Source organism: Lepisma saccharinum (assembly GCF_977018435.1).
Source record: "Lepisma saccharinum chromosome 12 unlocalized genomic scaffold, izLepSacc3.1 SUPER_12_unloc_1, whole genome shotgun sequence".
NCBI classification, from domain to species: Eukaryota; Metazoa; Arthropoda; class Insecta; order Zygentoma; family Lepismatidae; genus Lepisma; species Lepisma saccharinum.
In genome coordinates, this window is record NW_028142891.1 from 17085219 (window position 1) to 17111750 (window position 26532).

The window sequence follows — 26532 nt, forward strand, 5'->3', positions numbered from 1 at the left end:
AAAACATCCATGCCCAGGCCGGGATTCGAACCAGGGACCCCTGGCGTCGTAGCTGAAAAGAGAGAATGAAACACAGAAGCGAGAGAGAGAGAGAGAAGATAAATAGGAGATGGTCGATAGCGAGACAGAGAGAGAGAGAGAGAGAGAGAATGAAACGGAGAATCAAGAAGAAGAGTGAAGAGATAATTCGAAATTGATAGAAAGCGAGAGAGATAGATAAGAAAAATATAATAGGAATAGAATGTAAAAAGAAGATGTCCGGTAGCGAGAGAGTAAGAAAGAGAGAAAGAATGAAAAGGAAATACCAGAAGGAGGGCGAAGTGAGAAGTCGAAAACGAGAGACAGAGAGAAAGGGAGAGAGAGAGTGAGAGAGATAGAAACTAAAGGTAAGAAAGAAAAATATAATAAATAGCAGATGGCCAGTAGCGAGCGAGAGAGACAGAGAGAGAGAGAGAGAGAAATAAAGAAACTACAACGAAAGTGAATTGATAAATCGAAAATGAGAAAGAGAGAGAGATTGATATATAAGAAAGGTAAGAATGGAAAACAAACTAAATAGGAGATTGTGGATAGCGAAAGAAAGAGAGAGAGAGTGAATGAAATCAAGAAACCAGAAAGAGGGCGAAGTGAGAAATCGCAAACGGGAGACAGAGTGAGAGATAGATTTAAAAGGATAAGAGAAAAAAAGAAGATAAATAGGAGATGGTCTTTAGCGAGAGGAAGAGGGAGAGAAAGAAATGGAGTTATTAGAACGAGATTGAAGAGAGAAATCGAAAATGAGAAAGAGAGAAAGAAGATATATAAGAAAGGTAAGAATGAAAAACAAAATAAAAAGGAGACTGTCGATGGCGAGAGGAAGAGAAAGAGAGAATGAAATGGAGAAACGAGAAAGAGACTGAAGAGATAAATCAAAACGAGAGAGTAAGAGACAGAGAGATAGAGTGAAAGGAAAATGCAAAGGAAGAAAAACTTAGAGAAACAATTATTCAAGAAGGGAGTAAGAAAACAAGCAATAAAAGGTATTAAAACGGATTGATTGATTGATTTAGTTTATTTTACTTCGCGTTTTATGTCTTTAGGCTAATTTGCGAAGATGGGGATGAGTGATGATGTGATGAAATGGATGAATGGACATTCACAAAACATCCATGCCCAGGCCGGGATTCGAGCCAGGGACCCCTGGCGTCGTAGCTGAAAAGAGAGAATGAAACACAGAAGCGAGAGAGAGAGATAGAAGGAAGATAAATAGGAGATGGTCGATAACGAGAAAGAGATAGAAATAGAGAGAGAGAGAGAGAGAAAGAGAGAGAGAGAGAGAATGAAATGGAGAATCAAGAACAAAAGTGAAGAAAGAATTCGAAATCGATAGAGAGCGAGAAAGATAGATAAGAAAAATATAATAGAAATAGAATGTAAATAGAAGATGGCCGGTAGCGAGAGAGTGAGAGAGAGAGAAAGAATGAAATGGAAATACCAGAAGGAGGGCGAAGAGAGAAGTCGAAAACGAGAGAGAGAGAGAGAGAGAGAATGAGAGAGATAGAAACTAAAGGTAAGAAAGAAAAATATAATAAATAGCAGATGACCAGAAGCGAGCGAGGGACACAGAGAGAGAGAGATAGAAAGAGAGAGAGAGAGAGAGAGAGAGAGAGAGAGAGAGAAATAAAAAACTACAACGAGAGTGAATTTGATATATCGAAAATGAGAAAGAGAGAGAGATTGATATATAAGAAAGGTAAGAATGGAAAACAAACTAAATAGGAGATTGTCGATAGCGGGAGAAAGAGAGAGAGAGATTGAAATCGAGAAATCAGAAATAGGGCGAAGTGAGAAATCGCAAACGGGAGACAGATTGAGAGATAGATTTAAAAGATAAGAGAGAATCACATACAGAAGCGAGAGAGAGAGAGAAAAGGAATATAAATAGAATATAGTCTATAGGGAGAGAGAGAGAGAGAGAGAAAGAGAGATGAAATGGAGAATGAAATGGAGAAACGATAAAGAGAGTGAAGAGAGAAATCGAAAACGACAGAGAAAGAGACAGAGTTATAGAATGAAAGGAAAATGCAAAGGAAGAAAAACTTAGAGAAACAATTGGTCAAGAAGGGAGTAATAAAACAAGCAATAAAAGGTATTAAAACGGATTGATTGATTAATTTAGTTTATTTTACTTCGCGTTTTTTGTCTTTAGGCTAATTTGCGAAGATGGGGATGAGTGTTGATGTAATGAAATGGATGAATGGACATTCACAAAACATCCATGCCCAGGCCGGGATTCGAACCAGCGACCCCTGGCGTCGTAGCTCAAAAGAGAGAAAGTAACACAGAAGCGAGAGAGAGAGAGATAGAAAGAAGATAAATAGGAGATGGTCGATAGCGAGACAGAGAGAGAGAGAGAGAGAGAGATAGAGAGAGAGAATGAAATGGAGAATCAAGAAGAAGAGTGAAGAGAGAATTCGAAATCGATAGAAAGCGAGAGAGATAGATAAGAAAAATATAATAGAAATAGAATGTAAATAGAAGATGGCCGGTAGCAAAAGAGTAAGAAAGAGAGAAAGAATGAAAAGGAAATACCAGAAGGAGGGCGAAGTGAGAAGTCGAAAACGAGAGAGAGAGAGAAAGAGAGTAAGAGAGATTGAAACTAAAGGTAAGAATGGAAAACAAACTAAATAGGAGATTGTCGATAGCGGGAGAAAGAGAGAGAGAGAATGAAATCAAGAAACCAGAAATAGGGCGAAGTGAGAAATCGCAAACGGGAGACAGAGTGAGAGATAGATTTAAAAGATAAGAGAGAAAAGGAAGATAAATAGGACATGGTTGGTAGCGCGAGGGAGAGGGAGAGGGAGAGAAAGAAATGGAGTTATTAGAGCGAGAGTGAAGAGAGAAGTCGAAAACGAGAGAGAAAGAGAGAGAGAGTGAGAGGGAGATAGATAAGATAGAAAGGAGATAGTCGATAGCGAGAGAGAGAGAGAGAGAGGGAGAGAGAGAATGAAATGGAAAAACCAGAGGGCGAAGTGAGAAATCGAAAACGGGAGACAGAGTGAGAGATAGATTTTAAAGGATAAGAGAGAAAAAGAAGATAAATAGGAGATGGACTTTAGCGAGAGGAAGAGGGAGAGAAAGAAATGGAGATATTAGAGCGAGAGTGAAGAGAGAAATCGATAATGAGAGAGAGAGAGACAGAGAGAGAGAGTGTGTGTGTGTGTAAGAAGGGGATAGATAAGAAGGGATAGAAAGGAGATGGTCATTAGCGAGAGAGAGAATGAAATGGAGAAACGAGAAAGAGAGTGAAGAGAGAAATCGAAAACGAGAGAGAAAGAGACAGAGAGATAGAATGAATATAATGCAAAGGAAGGAAAACGTAGAGAAAGAAATGGTCAAGAAGAGAGGAAGAAAACAAGCAATAAAAGGTACTAAAACTGAGTGATTGATTGATTTAGTTTATTTTACTTCGCTTTTTATGTCTTTAGGCTAATTTGCGAAGATGGGGATGAGTGATGATGTGATGAAATGGATGAATGGACATTCACAAAACATCCATGCCCAGGCCGGGATTCGAACCAGGGACCCCTGGCGTCGTAGCTCAAAAGAGAGAATGAAACACAGATGCGAGAGAGAGAGAGAGAAGGAAGATAAATAGGAGATGGTCGATAGCGAGACAGAGAGAGAGGGAGAGAGAGAGAGAGAGAGAGAGAGAGAGAGAGAGAATGAAATGGAGAATCAAGAAGAAGAGTGAAGAGAGAATTCGAAATCGTTATAAAGCGAGAGAGATAGATAAGAAAAATATAATAGGAATAGAATGTAAATAGAAGATGTCCAGTAGCGAGAGAGTAAGAAAGAGAGAAAAAATGAAAAGGAAGTGAGAAGTCGAAAACGAGAGAGAGAAAGAGAGAGAGAGAGAGAGTGAAAGTGAGAGAGATAGAAACTAAAGGTAAGAAAGAAAAATATAATAAATAGCAGATGGCCAGTAGCGAGCGAGAGAGACAGAGAGAGAGAGAAAGAGAGAGAGAGAGAGAGAGATAAAGAAACTACAACGAAAGTGAATTGATAAATCGAAAATGAGAAAGAGAGAGAGATTGATAGATAAGAAAGGTAAGAATGGAAAACAAACTAAATAGGAGATTTTCGATAGCGAGAGAAAGAGAGAGAGAGAATGAAATCGTGAAACCAGAAAGAGGGCGAAGTGAGAAATCGGAAACGGGAGACAGATTGAGAGATAGATTTAAAAGGATAAGAGAGAAAAAGAAGATAAATAGGAGATGGACTTTAGAAAGAGGAAGAGGGAGAGAAAAGAATGGAGATATTAGAACGAGAGTGAAGAGAGAAATCGAAAATGAGAGAGAAAGGGACAGCGAGAGATTATGTGTGTGTGAGAGGAAGATAGATAAGAAAGGAAAAGAAGATAGAAAGGACATGGTCGGTAGCGAGAGAGAGAATGAAATGGAGAAACGAGGAAGAGAGTGAAGAGAGAAATCGAAAACGAGAGAAAAAGAGACAGAGAGATAGAATGAAAGGAAAATGCAAAGGAAGGAAAACTTAGAGAAAGAAATAGTCAAGAAGAGAGGAAGAAAACAAGCAATAAAAGGTACTAAAACTGAGTGATTGATTGATTTAGTTTATTTTACTTCGCTTTTTATGTCTTTAGGCTAATTTGCGAAGATGGGGATGAGTGATGATGTGATGAAATGGATGAATGGACATTCACAAAACATCCATGCCCAGGCCGGGATTCGAACCAGGGACCCCAAACGTCGTAGCTCAAAAGAGAGAATGAAACACAGAAGCGAGAGAGAGAGAAAGAAGATAAATAGGAGATGGTCGATAGCGAAACAGAGAGAGAGAGAGAGAGAGAGAGAGAGAGAGAGAGAGAGAGAGAGAGATAAACTAAAGGTAAGAAAGAAAAATATAATAAATAGCAGATGGCCAGTAGCGAGCGAGAGAGACAGAGAGAGAGAGAAAGAGAGAGAAGGAGAGAGAGAGAGAGAGAAATAAAGAAACTACAACGAAAGTGAATTGATAAATCGAAAATGACAAAGAGAGAGAGATTGATATATAAGAAAGGTAAGAATGGAAATCAAACTAAATGGGAGATTGTCGATAGCGAGAGAAAGAGAGAGAGTGAATGAAATCAAGAAACCAGAAAGAGGGCGAAGTGAGAAATCGCAAACGGGAGACAGAGTGAGAGATAGATTTAAAAGGATAAGAGAGAAAAAGAAGATAAATAGAAGATGGTCTTTAGCGAGAGGAAGAGGGAGAGAAAGAAATGGAGTTATTAGAACGAGAGTGAAGAGAGAAATCGAAAATGAGAAAGAGAGATAAAAGATATATAAGAAAGATAAGAATGAAAAACAAAATAAAAAGGAGACTGTCGATGGCGAGAGAAGGAGAGAGAGAGAATGAAATGGAGAAACGAGAAAGAGACTGAAGAGATAAATCGAAAACGAGAGAGAGAGACAGAGAGATAGAATGAAAGGAAAATGCAAAGGAAGGAAAACGTAGAGAAAGAAATAGTCAAGAAGAGAGGAAGAAAACAAGCAATAAAAGGTACTAAAACTGAGTGATTGATTGATTTAGTTTATTTTACTTCGCTTTTTATGTCTTTAGGCTAATTTGCGAAGATGGGAATGAGTGATGATGTAATGAAATGGATGAATGGACATTCACAAAACATCCATGCCCAGGCAGGGATTTGACCCAAGGACCCCTGACGTCGTAGCTCAAAAGAGAGAATGAAACACAGAAGCGAGAGAGAGAGAGAGAAAGAAGATAAATAGGAGATGGTAGATAGCGAGACACAGAGAGAGAGAGAGAGAGAGAGAGAGAGAGAGAGAGAGAGAGAGAGAGAGAGAATTAAATGGAGTATCAAGAAGAAGAGTGAAGAGAGAATTCGAAATCGATAGAAAGCGAGAGAGATAGATAAGAAAAATATAATAGAAATAGAATGTAAATAGAAGATGGCCGGTAGCGAGAGAGTAAGAAAGAGAGAAAGAATGAAAAGGAAATACCAGAAGATTTAAAAGATAAGAGAGAAAAAGAAGATAAATAGGAGATGGACTTTAGCGAGAGGAAGAGGGAGAGAAAGAAATGGAGATATTAGAGCGAGAGTGAAGAGAGAAATCGATAATGAGAGAGAGAGAGACAGAGAGAGAGAGTGTGTGTGTGTGTGTAAGTAGGGGATAGATAAGAAGGGATAGAAAGGAGATGGTCATTAGCGAGAGAGAGAATGAAATGGAGAAACGAGAAAGAGAGTGAAGAGAGAAATCGAAAACGACAGAGAAAGAGACAGTTATAGAATGAAAGGAAAATGCAAAGGAAGAAAAACTTAGAGAAACAATTGGTCAAGAAGGGAGTAATAAAACAAGCAATAAAAGGTATTAAAACGGATTGATTGATTGATTTAGTTTATTTTACTTCGCGTTTTATGTCTTTTGGCTACTTTGCGAAGATGGGGATGAGTGATGATGTGATGAAATTGATGAATGGACATTCACAAAACATCCATGCCCAGGCCGGGATTCGAGCCAGGGACCCCTGGCGTCGTAGGTCAAAAGAGAGAATGAAACACAGAAGCGAGAGAGAGAGAGAGAAGGAAGATAAATAGAAGATGGTCGATAACGAGACAGAGAGAGAGAGAGAGAAAGAGAGAGAGAGAGAAATAAAGAAACTACAACGAGAGTGAATTTGATAAATCGAAAATGAGAAAGAGAGAGAGATTGATATATAAGAAAGGTAAGAATGGAAAAAAATCTAAATAGGAGATTGTCGATAGCGGGAGAAAGAGAGAGAGAGAATGAAATCGAGAAATCAGAAATAGGGCGAAGTGAGAAATCGCAAACGGGAGACAGATTGAGAGATAGATTTAAAAGATAAGAAAGAAAAGGAAGATAAATAGGACATGGTTGGTAGCGAGAGGGAGAGGGAGGGGGAGAGAAAGAAATGGTGATATTAGAGCGAGAGTGAAGAGAGAAGTCGAAAACGAGAGAGAAAGAGAGAGAGAGTGAGAGGGAGATAGATAAGATATAAAGGATATGGTCGATAGCGAGAGAGAGAAATAGAGGGAGAGATAGAATGAAATGAAGAAACCGGAGAGCGAAGTGAGAAATCGAAAACGGGAGACAGAGTGAGAGATAGATTTAAAAGGATAAGAGAGAAAATGAAGATAAATAGGAGATGGTCTTTAGCGAGAGGAAGAGGGAGAGGAATAGGGAGAGAAAGAAATGGAGTTATTAGAACGAGAGTGAAGAGAGAAATCGAAAATGAGAAAGTGAGAAAAAAGATATATAAGAAAGATAATAATGAAAAACAAAATAAAAAGGAGACTGTCGATGGCGAGAGAAAGAGAAAAAGAGAATGAAATGGAGAAACGAGAAAGTGACTGAAGAGATAAATCGAAAACGAGAGAGTAAGAGACAGAGAGATAGAGTGAAAGGAAAATGCAAAGGAAGAAAAACTTGGAGAAAGAAATTGTCAAGAAGAGAGGAAGAAAACAAGGAATAAAAGTTATTAAAACTGATTGATAGATTGATTTAGTTTATTTTACTTCGCGTTTTGTGTCTTTTGGCTAATTTGCGAAGATGGGGATGAGTGTTGATGTAATGAAATGGATGAATGGACATTCACAAAACATCCATGCCCAAGCCGGGATTCGAACATTGGACCCCAGGCGTCGTAGCTCAGAAGAGAGAATGAAACAAAGAAGCGAGAGAGAGAGAGATAGAAGATAAATAGGAGATAGCGAGACACACACACAGAGAGAGAGAGAGAGAGAGAGAGAGAGAGAGAGAGAGAGAGAGAGAGAGAATGAAATGGAGAATCAAGAACAAGAGTGAAGAGAGAATTCGAAATCGATAGAGAGCGAGAGATATAGATCAGAAAAATATAAAAGAAATAGAATGTAAATAGAAGATGGCCGTTAGCGAGAGAGTGAGAGAGAGAGAAAGAATGAAATGGAAAAACCAGGAGAAGGGCAAAGAGAGAAGTCGAAAACGAGAGACAGAGAGAGAGAGAGAGAGAGAGAGAGAGAGAGAGAGATATATAGATTCTAAAGGTAAGAAGGAAGAAGATGATAAATAGGAGATTGCCGGTGGCGAGCGAGAGAGATAGAGAGAAAGAGAGAGAGAAATAGAGAAGCTACAACGAGAGTGAATTGATACATCAAAAATGAGAAAGAGAGAGAGATTGATATATATGAAAGATAAGAATGGAAAACAAACTAAATAGGAGATTGGCGTTAGCGAGAGAAAGAGAGAGAGAGAATGAAATGGAGAAACCAGAAGGAAGGCGAAGTGAATAATCGAAAACGTGAGACAGAGTGAGAGATAGATTAAAAAAGTTAAGAGAGAAAAGGAAGATAAATAGGAGATAGACGATAGCGAGAGGGAGAGGGAGAGATAGAAATGGAGATATTAGAACGAGAGTGAAGAGAAAAGTAGAAAACGACAGAGATAGAGATGGAGAGAGAGAGAGAAAGAGAGTGTGTGTGGGAGAGGGAGACAGATAAGAAAGGAAAATAAAATAGAAAGGAGATGGTCGATAGAGAGAGAGAGAGAGAGAGTGTGGGAGAGGGAGATAGATAAGAAAGGAAAATAAAATAGAAAGGAGATGGTCGATAGAGAGAGAGAGAGAGAGAGACGCCTGGCCGGGATTCGAGCCAGGGACCCCTGGCGTCGTAGCTCAAAAGAGAGAATGAAACACACAAGTGAGAGAGAGAGAGAGAGAGAAGGAAGCTAAATAGGAGATGGTCGATAACGAGACAGAGAGTGAGAGAGAGAGAGAGAGAGAGAGAGAAAGTGAGAGAGAGAGAGAGAGAATGAAATGGAGAATCAAGAACAAAAGTGAAGAAAGAATTCGAAATCGATAGAGAACGAGAGAGATAGATAAGAAAAGTATAATAGAAATAGAATGTAAATAGAAGATGGCCGGTAGCGAGAGAGTGAGAGAGAGAGAAAGAATGAAATGGAAATACCAGAAGGAGGGCGAAGAGAGAAGTCGAAAACGAGAGAGAGAGAGAGAGAGAGAGAGAGAGAGAGAGAGAGAGAGAGATAGAAGCTAAAGGTAAGAAAAGAAGATAATAAATAGCAGATGGCCAGTAGCGAGCGAGGGAGACAGAGAGAGAGAGAGAGAATGGGAGAGAGAGAGAGAGAGAGAGAGAGAAAAAAAAATAAAGAAACTACAAGGAGAGTGAATTTGATAAATCGAAAATGAGAAAGAGAGAGAGATTGATATATAAGAAAGGTAAGAATAGAAAACAAACTAAATAGGAGATTGTCGATAGCGGGAGAAAGAGAGAGAGAGAATGAAATCGAGAAATCAGAAATAGGGCGAAGTGAGAAATCGCAAACGGGAGACAGATTGAGAGATAGATTTAAAAGATAAGAGAGAAAAGGAAGTTAAATAGGACATGGTTGGTAGCGAGAGGGAGAGGGAGAGGGAGAGAAAGAAATGGAGATATTAGAGCGAGAGTGAAGAGAGAAGTCGAAAACGAGAGAGAAGGAGAGAGAGTGAGAGGGAGATAGATAAGATAGAAAGGAGATGGTCGATATCGAGATAGAGAGAGAGCGAGGGAGAGAGAGAATGAAATGGAGAAACCAGAGGGCGAAGTGAGAAATCGAAAACGGGAGACAGAGTGAGAGATAGATTTAAAAGGATAAGAGGGAAAAAGAAGATAAATAGGAAATGGTCTTTAGCGAGAGGAAGAGGGAGAGAAAGAAATGGAGTTATTAGAACGTGAGTGAAGAGAGAAATCGATAATGAGAGAGAGAGAGAGAGAGAGTGTGTGTGTGTGTGTGTGAGAAGGGGATAGATAAGAAGGGATAGAAAGGAGATGGTCATTAGCGAGAGAGAGAATGAAATGGAGAAACGAGAAACAGAGTGAAGAGAGAAATCGAAAACTAGAGAGAAAGAGACAGAGAGATAGAATGAATATAATGCAAAGGATGGAAAACGTAGAGAAAGAAATGGTCAAGAAGAGAGGAAGAAAACAAGCAATAAAAGGTACTAAAACTGAGTGATTGATTGATTTAGTTTATTTTACTTCGCTTTTTATGTCTTTAGGCTAATTTGCGAAGATGGGGATGAGTGATGATGTGATGAAATGCATGAATGGACATTCACAAAACAACCATGGCCAGGCCGGGATTCGAACCCGGGACCCCTACTGTCGTAGCTCAAAAGAGAGAATGAAATACAGAAGCTAGAGAGAGAGAGAGAGATAAAGAGGATAAATAGGAGATGGTCGATAGCGAGAGAGAGAGTGAGATAGTGTGTGTGTGAGAGGGAGATAGATAAGAAAGAAAAATAAGATAGAAAGGAGATGGTCGATAGCGAGTGAGAGAGAGAGAGGGAGAGGGAGAAAGAGAGAAATAGAGAAACTACAGCGAGAGGGAATTGATAAATCGAAAATGAGAAAGAGAGAATGAAAAATATATAAGAAAGATAAGAATTAAAAACAAAATAAATAGGAAATTGTCGATAAGGAGAGAAAGAGAGAGTGAGATTGAAATGGAGAAACCAGAGGGTGAAGTGAGAAATCGGAAACGAGAGAGAGAGAGAGAGAGAGACAGAGAGAGAGAGAGAGTGTCTGTGAGAGGGTGATAGATAAGAAAGGAAGGTAAGATAGAAAGGAGATGGTCGATAGCGAGTGAGAGAGAGAGAGGGAGAAAGAGAGAAATAGAGATACTACAGTGAGAGTGAATTGATAATTCGAAATTGAGAAAGAGAGAAAGAAAGATATATAGGAAAGATAAGAATGAAAAACAAAATAAATAGGAGACTGTCGATGGCGAGAGAGTGAGAATGAAATGGAGAATCGAGAAAGAGAGTGAAGAGAGAAATCGAAAACGAGAGAGAAAGGGACAGAGAGATAGAGTGAAAGGAAAATGCAAAGGAAGAAAAGCGTAGAGAAAGAAATGGTCTAGAAGAGAGGTAGAAACCAAGCAATAAAAGGTATTAAAACTGATTGATTGATTGATTTAGTTTATTTTACTTCGCGTTTTGTGTCTATTGGCTAATTTGCGAAGATGGGGATGAGTGATGATATAATGAAATGGATGAATGGGCATTCACAAAACATCCATGCCCAGGTCGGGATTCGAACACGGGACCCCTGGCGTCGTAGCTCAAAAGAGAGAATGAAACACAGAAGCGAGAGAGAGAGAAAGAAGATAAATAGGAGATGGTCGATAGCGAGACAGAGAGAGAGAGAGAGAGAGAGAGAGAGAGAGAGAGAATATAATGGAGAATCAAGAACAGGAGTGAAGAGAGGAATTCGAAATCGATAGAGAGCGAGAGAGATAGATAAGAAAAATATAAAAGAAATAGATTGTAAATAGAAGATGGCCGTTAGCGAGAGAGTGAGAGAGAGAGAAAGAATAAAATGGAAAAATCAGGAGGAGGGCGAAGAGAAAAGACGAAAACGAGAGACAGAGAGAGTGAGAGAGAGTGAGAGAGATAGATACTAAAGGTAAGAAAGAAAAAGATGATAAATAGGAGATGGTTGGTTAGGAGAGGGAGAGGGAGAGGGAGAGAAAGAAATGGAGATATTAGAGCGAGAGTGGAGGGAGAAGTCGAAAATGAGAGAGAGAGAGTGAGAGGGAGATAGATAAGAAATGAAAATAAGATAGAAAGGAGATGGTCGATAGCGAGAGAGAGAGAGAGAGAGAGGGAGAGAGAGAATGAAATGGAGAAACCAGAGGGCGAAGTGAGAAATCGAAAACGGGAGACAGAGTTTGAGATAGATTTAAAAGGATAAGAGAGGAAGAGAAGATAAATAGGAGATGGACTTAAGCGAGAGGAAGAGGGAGAGAAAGGAATGGAGATATTAGAACGAGAGTGAAGAGAGAAATCGAAAATGAGAGAGAGAGGGACAGAGAGAGATTGTGTGTGTGTGAGAGGGAGATAGATAAGAAAGGAAAAGAAGATAGAGAGGACATGGTCGATAGCGAGAGAGAGAATGAAATGGATTTTGATTGATTGATTGATTGATTTAGTTTATTTTACTTCGCGTTTTGTGCCTCTTGGCTAATTTGCGAAGATGGGGATGAGTGATGAAATGATGAAATTGATGAATGGACATTCACAAACAACCAAGCCCGACCGGGATTCGAACCCGGGACCCTTGGCGTCGCAGCGCGATGTGCTAACCACTCGGCCACAGGGTCGGGCAGAATGAAATGGAGAAACGAGAAAGAGAGTGAAGAGAGAAATCGAAAACGAGAGAAAAAGAGACAAAGAGATAGAATGAAAGGAAAATGCAAAGGAAGGAAAACGTAGGGAAAGAAATAGACAAGAAGAGAGGAAGAAAACAAGCAATAAAAGGTACTAAAACTGAGTGATTGATTGATTTATTTTATTTTACTTCGCCTTTTGTGCGACTTTTGGCTAATTTTCGAAGATGGGGATGAGTGATGATGTAATGAAATGGATGAATGGACATTCACAAAACATCCATGTCCAGGCCGGGATTCGAACCAGGGACCCCTGGCGTCGTAGCTCAAAAGAGAGAATGTAACACTGAAGCGAGAGAGAGAGAGAGAGAAAGAAGATAAATAGGAGATGGTCGATAGCGAGACAAAGAGAGAGAGAGAGAGAGAGAGAGAGAGAGAGAGAAATAAAGAATCTACAACGAAAGTGAATTGATGAAACGAAAATGAGAAATAGAGAGAGATTGATATATATGAAAGGTAAGAATGGAAAACAAACTAAATAGGAGATTGTCGATAGCGAGAGAAAGAGAGAGAGGGAATGAAATCAAGAAACCAGAAAGAGGGCGAAGTGAGAAATCGCAAACGGGAGACAGAGTGAGAGATAGATTTAAAAGGATAAGGGAGAAAAAAGATAAATAGAAGATGGTCTTTAGCGAGAGGAAGAGGGAGAGAAAGAAATGGAGTTATTAGAACGAGAGTGAAGAGAGAAATCGAAAATGAGAAAGAGAGAAAAACGATATATAAGAAAGATAAGAATGAAAAACAAAATAAAAAGGAGACAGTCGAAGGCGAGAGAAAGAGAGAGAGAGAATGAAATGGAGAAATGAGAAAGAGAGTGAAGAGATAAATCGAAAACGAGAGAAAGGAGACAGAGAGATAGAATGAAAAAAAAATGCAAAGGAAGTAAAACGTAGAGTAAGAAATGGTAAAGAAGAGAGGAAGAAAACAAGCAATAAAAGGTACTAAAACTGAGTGATTGATTGATTTAGTTTATTTTACTTCGCGTTTTGTGTCTTTTGGCTAATTTGCGAATATGGGGATGAGTGATGATGTGATGAAATGGATAAATAGACATTCACAAAACATCCATGCCCAGGCCGGGATTCGAACACGGGACCCCTGGCGTCGTAGCTCAGAAGAGAGAATGAAACAAAGAAGCGAGAGAGAGAGATAGAAGATAAATAGGAGATAGTCGATAGCGAGACACAGAGAGAGAGAGAGAGAGAGAGAGAGAGAGAGAGAGAGAGAGAGAATGAAATGGAGAATCAAGAACAAGAGTGAAGAGAGAATTCGAAATCGATAGAGAGCGAGAGATATAGATCAGAAAAATATAAAAGAAATAGAATGTAAATAGAAGATGGCCGTTAGCGAGAGAGTGAGAGAGAGAGAAAGAATGAAATGAAAAAACCAGGAGAAGGGCGAAGAGGGAAGTCGAAAACGAGAGACAGAGAGAGAGAGAGAGAGAGAGAGAGATAGATTCTAAAGGTAAGAAGGAAGAAGATGATAAATAGGAGATTGCCGGTGGCGAGCGAGAGAGATAGAGAGAAAGAGAGAGAGAAATAGAGAAGCTACAACGAGAGTGAATTGATACATCAAAAATGAGAAAGAGAGAGAGATTGATATATATGAAAGATAAGAATGGAAAACAAACTAAATAGGAGATTGACGATAGCGAGAGAAAGAGAGAGAGAGAATGAAATGGAGAAACCAGAAGGAAGGCGAAGTGAATAATCGAAAACGGGAGACAGAGTGAGAAATAGATTAAAAAAGTTAAGAGAGAAAAGGAAGATAAATAGGAGATAGACGATAGCGAGAGGGAGAGGGAGAGATAGAAATGGAGATATTAGAACGAGAGTAAAGAGAGAAGTAAAAAACGACAGAGATAGAGATGGAGAGAGAGAGAGAGAGTGTGGGAGAGGGAGATAGATAAGAAAGGAAAATAAAATAGAAAGGAGATGGTCGATAGAGAGAGAGAGAGAGAGAGAATGAAATGGAGAAACGAGAAAGAGAGTGAAGAGAGAAATCGAAAACGACAGAGAAAGAGACAGAGTTATAGAATGAAAGGAAAATGCAAAGGAAGAAAAACTTAGAGAAACAATTGGTCAAGAAGGGAGTAAGAAAACAAGCAATAAAAGGTATTAAAACGGATTGATTGATTGATTTAGTTTATTTTACTTCGCGTTTTATGTCTTTTGGCTAATTTGCGAAGATGGGGATGAGTGATGATGTGATGAAATGGATGAATGGACATTCACAAAACATCCATGCCCAGGCCGGGATTCGAGCCAGGGACCACTGGCGTCGTAGCTCAAAAGAGAGAATGAAACACAGAAGCGAGAGAGAGAGAGAGAGAAGGAAGATAAATAGGAGATGGTCGATAACGAGACAGAGAGAGAGAAAGAGAGAGAGAGAGAGAGAGTGAGAGAGTGAGAGAGAGAGAGCATAAAATTGAGAATCAAGAACAAAAGTGAAGAAAGAATTCGAAATCGATAGAGAGCGAGAGAGATAGATAAGAAAAATATAATAGAAATAGAATGTAAATAGAAGATGGCCGGTAGCGAGAGAGTGAGAGAGAGAGAAAGAATGAAATGGAAATACCAGAAGGAAGGCGAAGAGAGAAGTCGAAAACGAGAGAGAGAGAGAGAGAGAGAGAGAAAGAGAGAGATAGAAACTAAAGGTAAGAAAGAAAAAGATAAAAAATAGCAGATGACCAGTAGCGAGCGAGGGAGACAGAGAGAGAGAGAGAAATAAAGAAACTACAACGAGAGTGAATTTGATAAATCGAAAATGAGAAAGAGAGAGAGATTGATATATAAGAAAGGTAAGAATGGAAAACAAACTAAATAGGAGATTGTCGATAGCGGGTGAAAGAGAGAGACAGAATGAAATCAAGAAACCAGAAATAGGGCGAAGTGAGAAATCGCAAACTGGAGACAGAGTGAGAGATAGATTTAAAAGATAAGAGAGAAAAGGAAGATAAATAGGACATGGTTGGTAGCGAGAGGGAGAGGGAGAGAAAGAAATGGAGATATTAGAGCGAGAGTGAAGAGAGAAGTCGAAAACGAGAGAGAAGGAGAGAGAGTGAGAGGAAGATAGATAAGATAGAAAGGAGATGGTCGATAACGAGAGAGAGAGAGAGAGGGAGAGAGAGAGAATGAAATGGCAAAACCAGAGGGCGAAGTGAGAAATCGAAAACGGGAGACAGAGTGAGAGATAGATTTTAAAGGATAAGAGAGAAAAAGAAGATAAATAGGAGATGGACTTTAGCGAGAGGAAGAGGGAGAGAGAGAAATGGAGATATTAGAGCGAGAGTGAAGAGAGAAATCGATAATGAGAGAGACTGAGACAGAGAGAGAGTGTGTGTGTGTGTGTGTAAGAAGGGGATAGATAAGAAGGGATAGAAAGGAGATGGTCATTAGCGAGAGAGAGAATGAAATGGAGAAACGAGAAACAGTGTGAAGAGAGAAATCGAAAACGAGAGAGAAAGAGACAGAGAGATGGAATGAAAATAATGCAAAGGAAGGAAAACGTAGAGAAAGAAATGGTCAAGAAGAGAGGAAGAAAACAAGCAATAAAAGGTACTAAAACTGAGTGATTGATTGATTTAGTTTATTTTACTTCGCGTTTTGTGTCTTTTGGCTAATTTGCGAAGATGGGGATGAGTGATGATGTAATGAAATGGATGAATGGACATTTACAAAACATCCATGCCCAGGCCGGGATTCGATCCAGGGACCCCTGGCGTCGTAGCTCAAAAGAGAGAATGAAACACAGAAGCGAGAGAGAGAGAGAGAAAGAAGATAAATAGGAGATGGTAGATAGCGAGACACAGAGAGAAAGAGAGAGAGAGAGAGAGAGAGAGAGAGAGAGAGAATTAAATGGAGTATCAAGAAGAAGAGTGAAGAGAGAATTCGAAATCGATAGAAAGCGAGAGAGATAGATAAGAAAAATATAATAGAAATAGAATGTAAATAGAAGATGGCCGGTAGCGAGAGAGTAAGAAAGAGAGAAAGAATGAAAAGGAAATACCAGAAGGAGGGCGAAGTGAGAAGTCGAAAACGAAAGAGAGAGAAATGGAGAGAGGGAGTGAGAGAGATAGAAACTAAAGGTAAGAAAGAAAAATATAATAAATAGCAGATGGCCAGTAGCGAGCGAGAGAGACAGAGAGAGAGAGAGAGAAATAAAGAAACTGCAACTAAAGTGAATTGATAAATCCAAAATGAGAAAGAGAGAGAGATTGATATATAAGAAAGGTAAGAATGGAAAACAAACTAAATAGGAGATTGCCGATAGCGAGAGAAAGAGAGAGAGTGAATGAAATCAAGAAACCAGAAAGAGGGCGAAGTGAGAAATCACAAACGGGAGACAGAGTGAGAGATAGATTTAAAAGGATAAGAGAGAAAAAGAAGATAAATAGGAGATGGTCTTTAGCGAGAGGAAGAGGGAGAGAAAGAAGTGGAGTTATTAGAACGAGAGTGAAGAGAGAAATCGATATTGAGAGAGAGAGAGACAGAGAGAGTGTGTGTGTGTGTGTGTGTGAGAAGGGGATAGATAAGAAGGGATAGAAAGGAGATGGTCATTTGCGAGAGAGAGAATGAAATGGAGAAACGAGAAACAGTGTGAAGAGAGAAATCGAAAACGAGAGAGAAAGAGACAGAGAGATGGAATGAAAATAATGCAAAGGAAGGAAAACGTAGAGAAAGAAATGGTCAAGAAGAGAGGAAGAAAACAAGCAATAAAAGGTACTAAAACTGAGTGATTGATTGATTTAGTTTATTTTACTTCGCGTTTTGTGTCTTTTGGCTAATTTGCGAAGATGGGGATGAGTGATGATGTGATGAAATGGATGAATAGACATTCAGAAAACAACCATGGCCAGGCCGGGATTCGAACCCGGGACCCCTGGTGTCGTAGCTCAAAAGAGAGAATCACATACAGAAGCGAGAGAGAGAGAGAGAAACGGAATATAAATAGCATATAGTCTATAGCGAGAGAAAAAGAGAGAGAGAGAAAGAGAGATAGAAAAATAGAGAAACTACAACAAGATTGAATTGATAAATCGAAATTGAGAAAGAGAGAAGATTGAAATGGAGAAACAAGAAAGAGGGCGAAGTGAGAAATCAAAACGGGAGACAGAGTGAGAGATAGATTTAAATGGATAAGAGAGAAAAGGAAAATAAATAGGAGATGGTCGGCAGCGAGAGGGAGTGTGTGTGAAAGAGGGAGATAGATAAGAAAGGAAAATAAGATAGAAAGGAGATGGTCGGTAACGAGAGAGAGAATGAAATGGAGAAACTAGAAAGAGAGTGAAGAGAGAAATCGAAAACGAGAGAGAAAGAGACAGAGAGATAGAATGAAAGGAAATGAAAAGGAAGGAAAAAGTAAAGAAAGAAATGGTCAAGAAGAGAGGAAATAAACAAGAATAAAAGGTACTAAAACTGATTGATTGATTGATTTGCTTTATTTTACTTCGCTTTTTGTGCGACTTTTTGCTAATTTCCGAAGATGTGGATAAGTGATGATGTGATGAAATGGATGACTGGACATTCAAAAAACATACATGCCCAGGCCGGGATTCGAACCCGTGTCACCTGGCGTCGTGGCTCAAAGAAGAGAATGGAATACAGAAGCGAGAGAGAGAGACAAGGAAGATAAATAGCAGATGGTCGATAGAGAGAGAGAGAGAGAGAGAGAGAGAGAGAGAAAGAGAGAGAGAAAGAGAGAGAGAGAGAGAAATAGGGAAACTACAACCAGAGTGACTTGATAAATCGAAAATGATAAAGAGAGTGAGAGAGATAGAAACTAAAGGTAAGAATGAAAAACAAAATAAATAGGAGATTGTCGAGAGCGAGAGAAAGTGAGAGAGGGAATGAAATGTAGAAACCAGTGGGTGAAGCGAGAAGTAGAAAACTGAAAACAGAGTGAGAGATAGATTAAGAAAGATAACAGAGAAAAGGGAGATAAATATGAGATGGTCGTTAGCGAGAGGGAGAGGGAGAGAAAGAAAAGGAGATATTAGAACGAGAGTGAAGAGAGAAATCGAAAAGAAGAGAGAGAGAGAGAGTGTGTGTGTGTGAGAGGGAGAAAGATAACAAAGGAAAAGAAGATAGAAAGGACAAGGTCGGTAGCGAGAGAGAGAATGAAATGGAGAAACGAGAAAGAGAGTGAAGAGAGAAATCGAAAACGAGAGAGAAAGAGACAGAGAGATAGAATGAAAGGAAAATGCAAAGGTAGGAAAATTTGGAGAAAGAAATAGTCAAGAAGAGAGGAAGAAAACAAGCAATAAAAGGTACTAAAACTGAGTGATTGATTGATTTAGTTTATTTTACTTCGCGTTTTGTGTCTTTTGGCTAATTTGCGAAGATGGGGATGAGTGATGATGTGATGAAATGGATGAATAGACATTCACAAAACATCCATGCCCAGGCCGGGATTGGAACACGGGACCCCTGGCGTCGTAGCTCAAAAGAGAGAATGAAACAAAGAAGCGAGAGAGAGAGATAGAAGATAAATAGGAGATAGTCGATAGCGAGACAGAGAGAGAGAGAGAGAGAGAGAGAGAGAGAGAGAGAATGAAATGGATAAACAAGAACAAGAGTGAACAGAGAATTCGAAATCGATGGAGAGCGAGAGATATAGATCAGAAAAATATAAAAGAAAAAGAATGTAAATAGAAGATGGCCGTTAGCGAGAGAGTGAGAGAGAGAGAAAGAATGAAATGGAAAAACCAGGAGGAGGGCAAAGAGAGAAGTCGAAAAAGAGAGAGTGAGAGAGAGTGAGAGAGATAGATTCTAAAGGTAAGAAAGAAGAAGTTGATAAATAGGAGATGGCCGGTAGCGAGCGAGAGAGAGAGAGAGAGAGAGATTAATAGAGAAGCTACAACGAGAGGGAATTGATACATCAAAAATGAGAAAGAGAGAGATTTATATATAAGAAAGATAAGAATGGAAAACAAATTAATAGGAGATTGACGATAGCTAGAGAAAGAGAGAGAGAGAATGAAATGGAGAAACCGGAAGGAAGGCGAAGTGAATAATCGAAAACAAAGACAGAGTGAGAGATAGATAAAAAAAGTTAAGAGAGAAAAGGAAGATAAATAGGAGATGGACGATAGCCAGAGGGAGAGGGAGAGATAGAAATGGAGATATTGGAGAGAGAGTGAAGAGAGAATTCGAAAACGACAGAGATAGAGAGAGAGAGAGAGAGAGGGTGTGTTTGAGAGAGGGAGATAGATAACAAAGGAAAATAAAATAAAAAGGAGATGGTCGATAGAGAGAGAGAGAGAGAGAGAATGAAATGAAGAAACGAGAAAGAGAGTGAAGAGAGAAATCGAATACGACAGAGAAAGAGACAGAGTTATAGAATGAAAGGAAAATGCAAAGTAAGAAAAACTTAGAGAAACAATTGGTCAAGAAGGGAGTAAGAAAACAAGCAATAAAAGGTATTAAAACGGATTGATTGATTGATTGATTTAGTTTATTTTATTTCGCGTTTTATGTCTTTTGGCTACTTTGCGAAGATGGGGATGAGTGATGATGTGATGAAATTGATGAATGGACATTCACAAAACATCCATGCCCAGGCCGGGATTCGAGCCAGGGACCCCTGGCGTCGTAGCTCAAAAGAGAGAATGAAACACAGAAGCGAGAGAGAGAGAGAGAGAGAAGGAAGATAAATAGGAGATGGTCGATAACGAGACAGAGAGAGAGAGAGAGAAAGAGAGAGAGAGAGAAATAAAGAAACTACAACGAGAGTGAATTTGATAAATCGAAAATGAGAAAGAGAGAGAGATTGATATATAAGAAAGGTAAGAATGGAAAACAAACTAAATAGGAGATTGTCGATAGCGGGAGAAAGAGAGAGAGAGAATGAAATCGAGAAAACAGAAATAGGGCGAAGTGAGAAATCGCAAACGGGAGACAGATTGAGAGATAGATTTAAAAGATAAGAAAGAAAAGGAAGATAAATAGGACATGGTTGGTAGCGAGAGGGAGAGGGAGAGGGAGAGAAAGAAATGGTGATATTAGAGCGAGAGTGAAGAGAGAAGTCGAAAACGAGAGAGAAAGAGAGAGAGAGTGAGAGGGAGATAGATAAGATATAAAGGAGATGGTGGATAGCGAGAGAGAGAAATAGAGGGAGAGATAGAATGAAATGAAGAAACCGGAGAGCGAAGTGAGAAATCGAAAACGGGAGACAGAGTGAGAGATAGATTTAAAAGGATAAGAGAGAAAATGAAGATAAATAGGAGATGGTCTTTAGCGAGAGGAAGAGGGAGAGGAAGAGGGAGAGAAAGAAATGGAGTTATTAGAACGAGAGTGAAGAGAGAAATCGAAAATGAGAAAGTGAGAAAAAAGATATATAAGAAAGATAATAATGAAAAACAAAATAAAAAGGAGACTGTCGATGGCGAGAGAAAGAGAAAAAGAGAATGAAATGGAGAAACGAGAAAGTGACTGAAGAGATAAATCGAAAACGAGAGAGTAAGAGACAGAGAGATAGAGTGAAAGGAAAATGCAAAGGAAGAAAAACTTGGAGAAAGAAATTGTCAAGAAGAGAGGAAGAAAACAAGCAATAAAAGTTATTAAAACTGATTGATAAATTGATTTAGTTTATTTTACTTCGCGTTTTGTGTCTTTTGGCTAATTTGCGAAGATGGGGATGAGTGTTGATGTAATGAAATGGATGAATGGACATTCACAAAACATCCATGCCCAAGCCGGGATTCGAACATTGGACCCCTGGCGTCGTAGCTCAGAAGAGAGAATGAAACAAAGAAGCGAGAGAGAGAGAGAGAGATAGAAGATAAATAGGAGATAGCGAGACACACACAGAGAGAGAGAGAGAGAGAGAGAATGAAATGGAGAATCAAGAAGAAAAGTGAAGAGAGAATTCGAAATCGATAGAGAGCGAGAGATATAGATCAGAAAAATATAAAAGAAATAGAATGTAAATAGAAGATGGCCGTTAGCGAGAGAGTGAGAGAGAGAGAAAGAATGAAATGGAAAAACCAGGAGAAGGGCGAAGAGAGAAGTCGAAAACGAAAGACAGAGAGAGAGAGAGAGAGAGAGAGAGAGAGAGAGAGAGATAGAGTCTAAAGGTAAGAAGGAAGAAGATGATAAATAGGAGATTGCCGGTGGCGAGCGAGAGAGATAGAGAGAAAGAGAGAGAGAAATAGAGAAGCTACAACGAGAGTGAATTGATACATCAAAAATGAGAAAGAGAGAGAGATTGATATATATGAAAGATAAGAATGGAAAACAAACTAAGTAGGAGATTGGCGATAGCGAGAGAAAGAGAGAGAGAGAGAATGAAATGAAGAAACCAGAAGAAGGCGAAGTGAATAATCGTAAACGGGAGACAGAGTGAGAGATAGATTAAAAAAGTTAAGAGAGAAAAGGAAGATAAATAGGAGATAGACGATAGCGAGAGGGAGAGGGAGAGATAGAAATGGAGATATTAGAACGAGAGTGAAGAGAGAAGTAGAAAACGACAGAGATAGAGATGGAGAGAGAGAGAGAGAGAGAGAGTGTGTGTGGGAGAGGGAGACAGATAAGAAAGGAAAATAAAATAGAAAGGAGATGGTCGATAGAGAGAGAGAGAGAGAGTGTGGGAGAGGGAGATAGATAAGAAAGGAAAATAGAATAGAAAGGAGATGGTCGATAGAGAGAGAGAGAGAGAGAGACGCCTGGCCGGGATTCGAGCCAGGGACCCCTGGCGTCGTAGCTCAAAAGAGAGAATGAAACACACAAGTGAGAGAGAGAGAGAGAGAGAAGGAAGCTAAATAGGAGATGGTCGATAACGAGACAGAGAGAGAGAGAGAGAGAGAGAGAGAGAGAGAATGAAATGGAGAATCAAGAACAAAAGTGAAGAAAGAATTCGAAATCGATAGAGAGCGAGAGAGATAGATAAGAAAAGTATAATAGAAATAGAATGTAAATAGAAGATGGCCGGTAGCGAGAGAGTGAGAGAGAGAGAAAGAATGAAATGGAAATACCAGAAGGAGGGCGAAGAGAGAAGTCGAAAACGAGAGAGAGAGAGAGAGAGAGAGAGAGAGAGAGAGAGAGAGAGATAGAAGCTAAAGGTAAGAAAAGAAGATAATAAATAGCAGATGGCCAGTAGCGAGCGAGGGAGACAGAGAGAGAGAGAGAGAAAGGGAGAGAGAGAGAGAGAGAGAGAGAAAAATAAAGAAACTACAACGAGAGTGAATTTGATAAATCGAAAATGAGAAAGAGAGAGAGATTGATATATAAGAAAGGTAAGAATGGAAAACAAACTAAATAGGAGATTGTCGATAGCGGGAGAAAGAGAGAGAGAGAGAATGAAATCGAGAAATCAGAAATAGGGCGAAGTGAGAAATCGCAAACGGGAGACAGATTGAGAGATAGATTTAAAAGATAAGAGAGAAAAGGAAGTTAAATAGGACATGGTTGGTAGCGAGAGGGAGAGGGAGAGGGAGAGAAAGAAATGGAGATATTAGAGCGAGAGTGAAGAGAGAAGTCGAAAACGAGAGAGAAGGAGAGAGAGTGAGAGGGAGATAGATAAGATAGAAAGGAGATGGTCGATAGCGAGAGAGAGAGAGAGCGAGAGAGAGAGAGAGCGAGGGAGAGAGAGAATGAAATGGAGAAACCAGAGGGCGAAGTGAGAAATCGAAAACGGAGACAGAGTGAGAGATAGATTTAAAAGGATAAGAGAGAAAAAGAAGATAAATAGGAGATGGTCTTTAGCGAGAGGAAGAGGGAGAGAAAGAAATGGAGTTATTAGAACGAGAGTGAAGAGAGAAATCGAAAATGAGAAAGTGAGAAAAAAGATATATAAGAAAGATAAGAATGAAAAACAAAATAAAAAGGAGACTGTCGATGGCGAGAGAGAGAGAATGAAATGGAGAATCGAGAAAGAGAGTGAAGAGAGAAATCGAAAACGAGAGAGTAAGAGACAGAGAGATAGAATGAAAGGAAAATGCAAAGGAAGGAAAACGTAGAGAAAGAAATGGTCAAGAAGAGAGGAAGAAAACAAGCAATAAAAGGTACTAAAACTGAGTGATTGATTGATTTAGTTTATTTTACTTCGCTTTTTATGTCTTTTGGCTAATTTGCGAAGATGTGGATGAGTGATGATGTGATGAAATGCATGAATGGACATTCACAAAACAACCATGGCCAGGCCGGGATTCGAACCCGGGACCCCTACTGTCGTAGCTCAAAAGAGAGAATGAAATACAGAAGCGAAAGAGAGAGAGAGAGATAAAGAGGATAAATAGGAGATGGTCGATACCGAGAGAGAGAGTGAGAGAGTGTGTGTGTGAGAGGGAGATAGATAAGAAAGAAAAATAAGATAGAAAGGAGATGGTCGATAGCGAGTGAGAGAGAGAGAGGGAGAGGGAGAAAGAGAGAAATAGAGAAACTACAGCGAGAGTGAATTGATAAATCGAAAATGAGAAAGAGAGAATGAAAAATATATAAGAAAGATAAGAATTAAAAACAAAATAAATAGGAAATTGTCGATAAGGAGAGAAAGAGAGAGTGAGATTGAAATGGAGAAACCAGAGGGTGAAGTGAGAAATCGGAAACGAGAGAGAGAGAGAGAGAGAGAGACAGAGAGAGACAGAGAGAGAGAGAGAGAGTGTCTGTGAGAGGGAGATAGATAAGAAAGGAAGGTAAGATAGAAAGGAGATGGTCGATAGCGAGTGAGAGAGAGAGAGGGAGAAAGAGAGAAATAGAGATACTACAGTGAGAGTGAATTGATAATTCGAAATTGAGAAAGAGAGAAAGAAAGATATATAGGAAAGATAAGAATGAAAAACAAAATAAATAGGAGACTGTCGATGGCGAGAGAGAGAGAATGAAATGGAGAATCGAGAAAGAGAGTGAAGAGAGAAATCGAAAACGAAAGAGAAAGGGACAGAGAGATAGAGTGAAAGGAAAATGCAAAGGAAGAAAAGCGTAGAGAAAGAAATGGTCTAGAAGAGAGGAAGAAACCAAGCAATAAAAGGTATTAAAACTGATTGATTGATTGATTTAGTTTATTTTACTTCGCGTTTTGTGTCTATTGGCTAATTTGCGAAGATGGGGATGAGTGATGATGTAATGAAATGGATGAATGGGCATTCACAAAACATCCATGCCCAGGTCGGGATTCGAACACGGGACCCCTGGCGTCGTAGCTCAAAAGAGAGAATGAAACACAGAAGCGAGAGAGAGAGAAAGAAGATAAATAGGAGATGGTCGATAGCGAGACAGAGAGAGAGAGAGAGAGAGAGAGAGAGAGAGAGAGAATATAATGGAGAATCAAGAACAGGAGTGAAGAGAGGAATTCGAAATCGATAGAGAGCGAGAGAGATAGATAAGAAAAATATAAAAGAAATAGATTGTAAATAGAAGATGGCCGTTAGCGAGAGAGTGAGAGAGAGAGAAAGAATAAAATGGAAAAACCAGGAGGAGGGCGAAGAGAAAAGACGAAAACGAGAGACAGAGAGAGTGAGAGAGAGTGAGAGAGATAGATACTAAAGGTAAGAAAGAAAAAGATGATAAATAGGAGATGGTTGGTTAGGAGAGGGAGAGGGAGAGGGGGAGAAAGAAATGGAGATATTAGAGCGAGAGTGAAGGGAGAAGTCGAAAACTAGATAGAGAGAGTGAGAGGGAGATAGATAAGAAATGAAAATAAGATAGAAAGGAGATGGTCGATAGCGAGAGAGAGAGAGAGAGAGAGGGAGAGAGAGAATGAAATGGAGAAACCGGAGGGCGAAGTGAGAAATCGAAAACGGGAGACAGAGTTTGAGATAGATTTAAAAGGATAAGAGAGGAAGAGAAGATAAATAGGAGATGGACTTAAGCGAGAGGAAGAGGGAGAGAAAGGAATGGAGATATTAGAACGAGAGTGAAGAGAGAAATCGAAAATGAGAGAGAGAGGGACAGAGAGAGATTGTGTGTGTTTGAGAGGGAGATAGATAAGAAAGGAAAAGAAGATAGAGAGGACATGGTCGGTAGCGAGAGAGAGAATGAAATGGATTTTGATTGATTGATTGATTGATTTAGTTTATTTTACTTCGCGTTTTGTGCCTCTTGGCTAATTTGCGAAGATGGGGATGAGTGATGAAATGATGAAATTGATGAATGGACATTCACAAACAACCAAGCCCGACCGGGATTCGAACCCGGGACCCTTGGCGTCGCAGCGCGATGTGCTAACCACTCGGCCACAGGGTCGGGCAGAATGAAATGGAGAAACGAGAAAGAGAGTGAAGAGAGAAATCGAAAACGAGAGAAAAAGAGACAAAGAGATAGAATGAAAGGAAAATGCAAAGGAAGGAAAACGTAGGGAAAGAAATAGTCAAGAAGAGAGGAAGAAAACAAGCAATAAAAGGTACTAAAACTGAGTGATTGATTGATTTATTTTATTTTACTTCGCCTTTTGTGCGACTTTTGGCTAATTTTCGAAGATGGGGATGAGTGATGATGTAATGAAATGGATGAATGGACATTCACAAAACATCCATGTCCAGGCCGGGATTCGAACCAGGGACCCCTGGCGTCGTAGCTCAAAAGAGAGAATGTAACACAGAAGCGAGAAAGAGAGAGAGAGAAAGAAGATAAATAGGAGATGGTCGATAGCGAGACAGAGAGAGAGAGAGAGAGAGAGAGAGAGAGAGAGAGAATGAAATGGAGAATCAAGAAGAAGAGTGAAGAGAGAATTCGAAATCGATAGAAAGCGAGAGAGATAGATAAGAAAAATATAATAGAAATAGAATGTAAATAGAATATGGCTGGTAGCGAGAGAGTGAGAAAGAGAGAAAGAATGAAAAGGAAATACCAGAAGGAGGGCGAAGTGAGAAGTCGAAAACGAGAGAGAGAGAGAGTGAGAGAGATAGAAACTAAAGGTAAGAAAGAAAAATATAATAAATAGCAGATGGCCAGTAGCGAGCGAGAGAGACAGAGAGAGAGAGAGAGAGAGAGAAATAAAGAATCTACAACGAAAGTGAATTGATAAAACGAAAATGAGAAAGAGAGAGAGATTGATATATAAGAAAGGTAAGAATGGAAAACAAACTAAATAGGAGATTGTCGATAGCGGGAGAAAGAGAGAGAGAGAGAATGAAATCGAGAAATCAGAAATAGGGCGAAGTGAGAAATCGCAAACGGGAGACAGATTGAGAGATAGATTTAAAAGATAAGAGAGAAAAGGAAGTTAAATAGGACATGGTTGGTAGCGAGAGGGAGAGGGAGAGGGAGAGAAAGAAATGGAGATATTAGAGCGAGAGTGAAGAGAGAAGTCGAAAACGAGAGAGAAGGAGAGAGAGTGAGAGGGAGATAGATAAGATAGAAAGGAGATGGTCGAT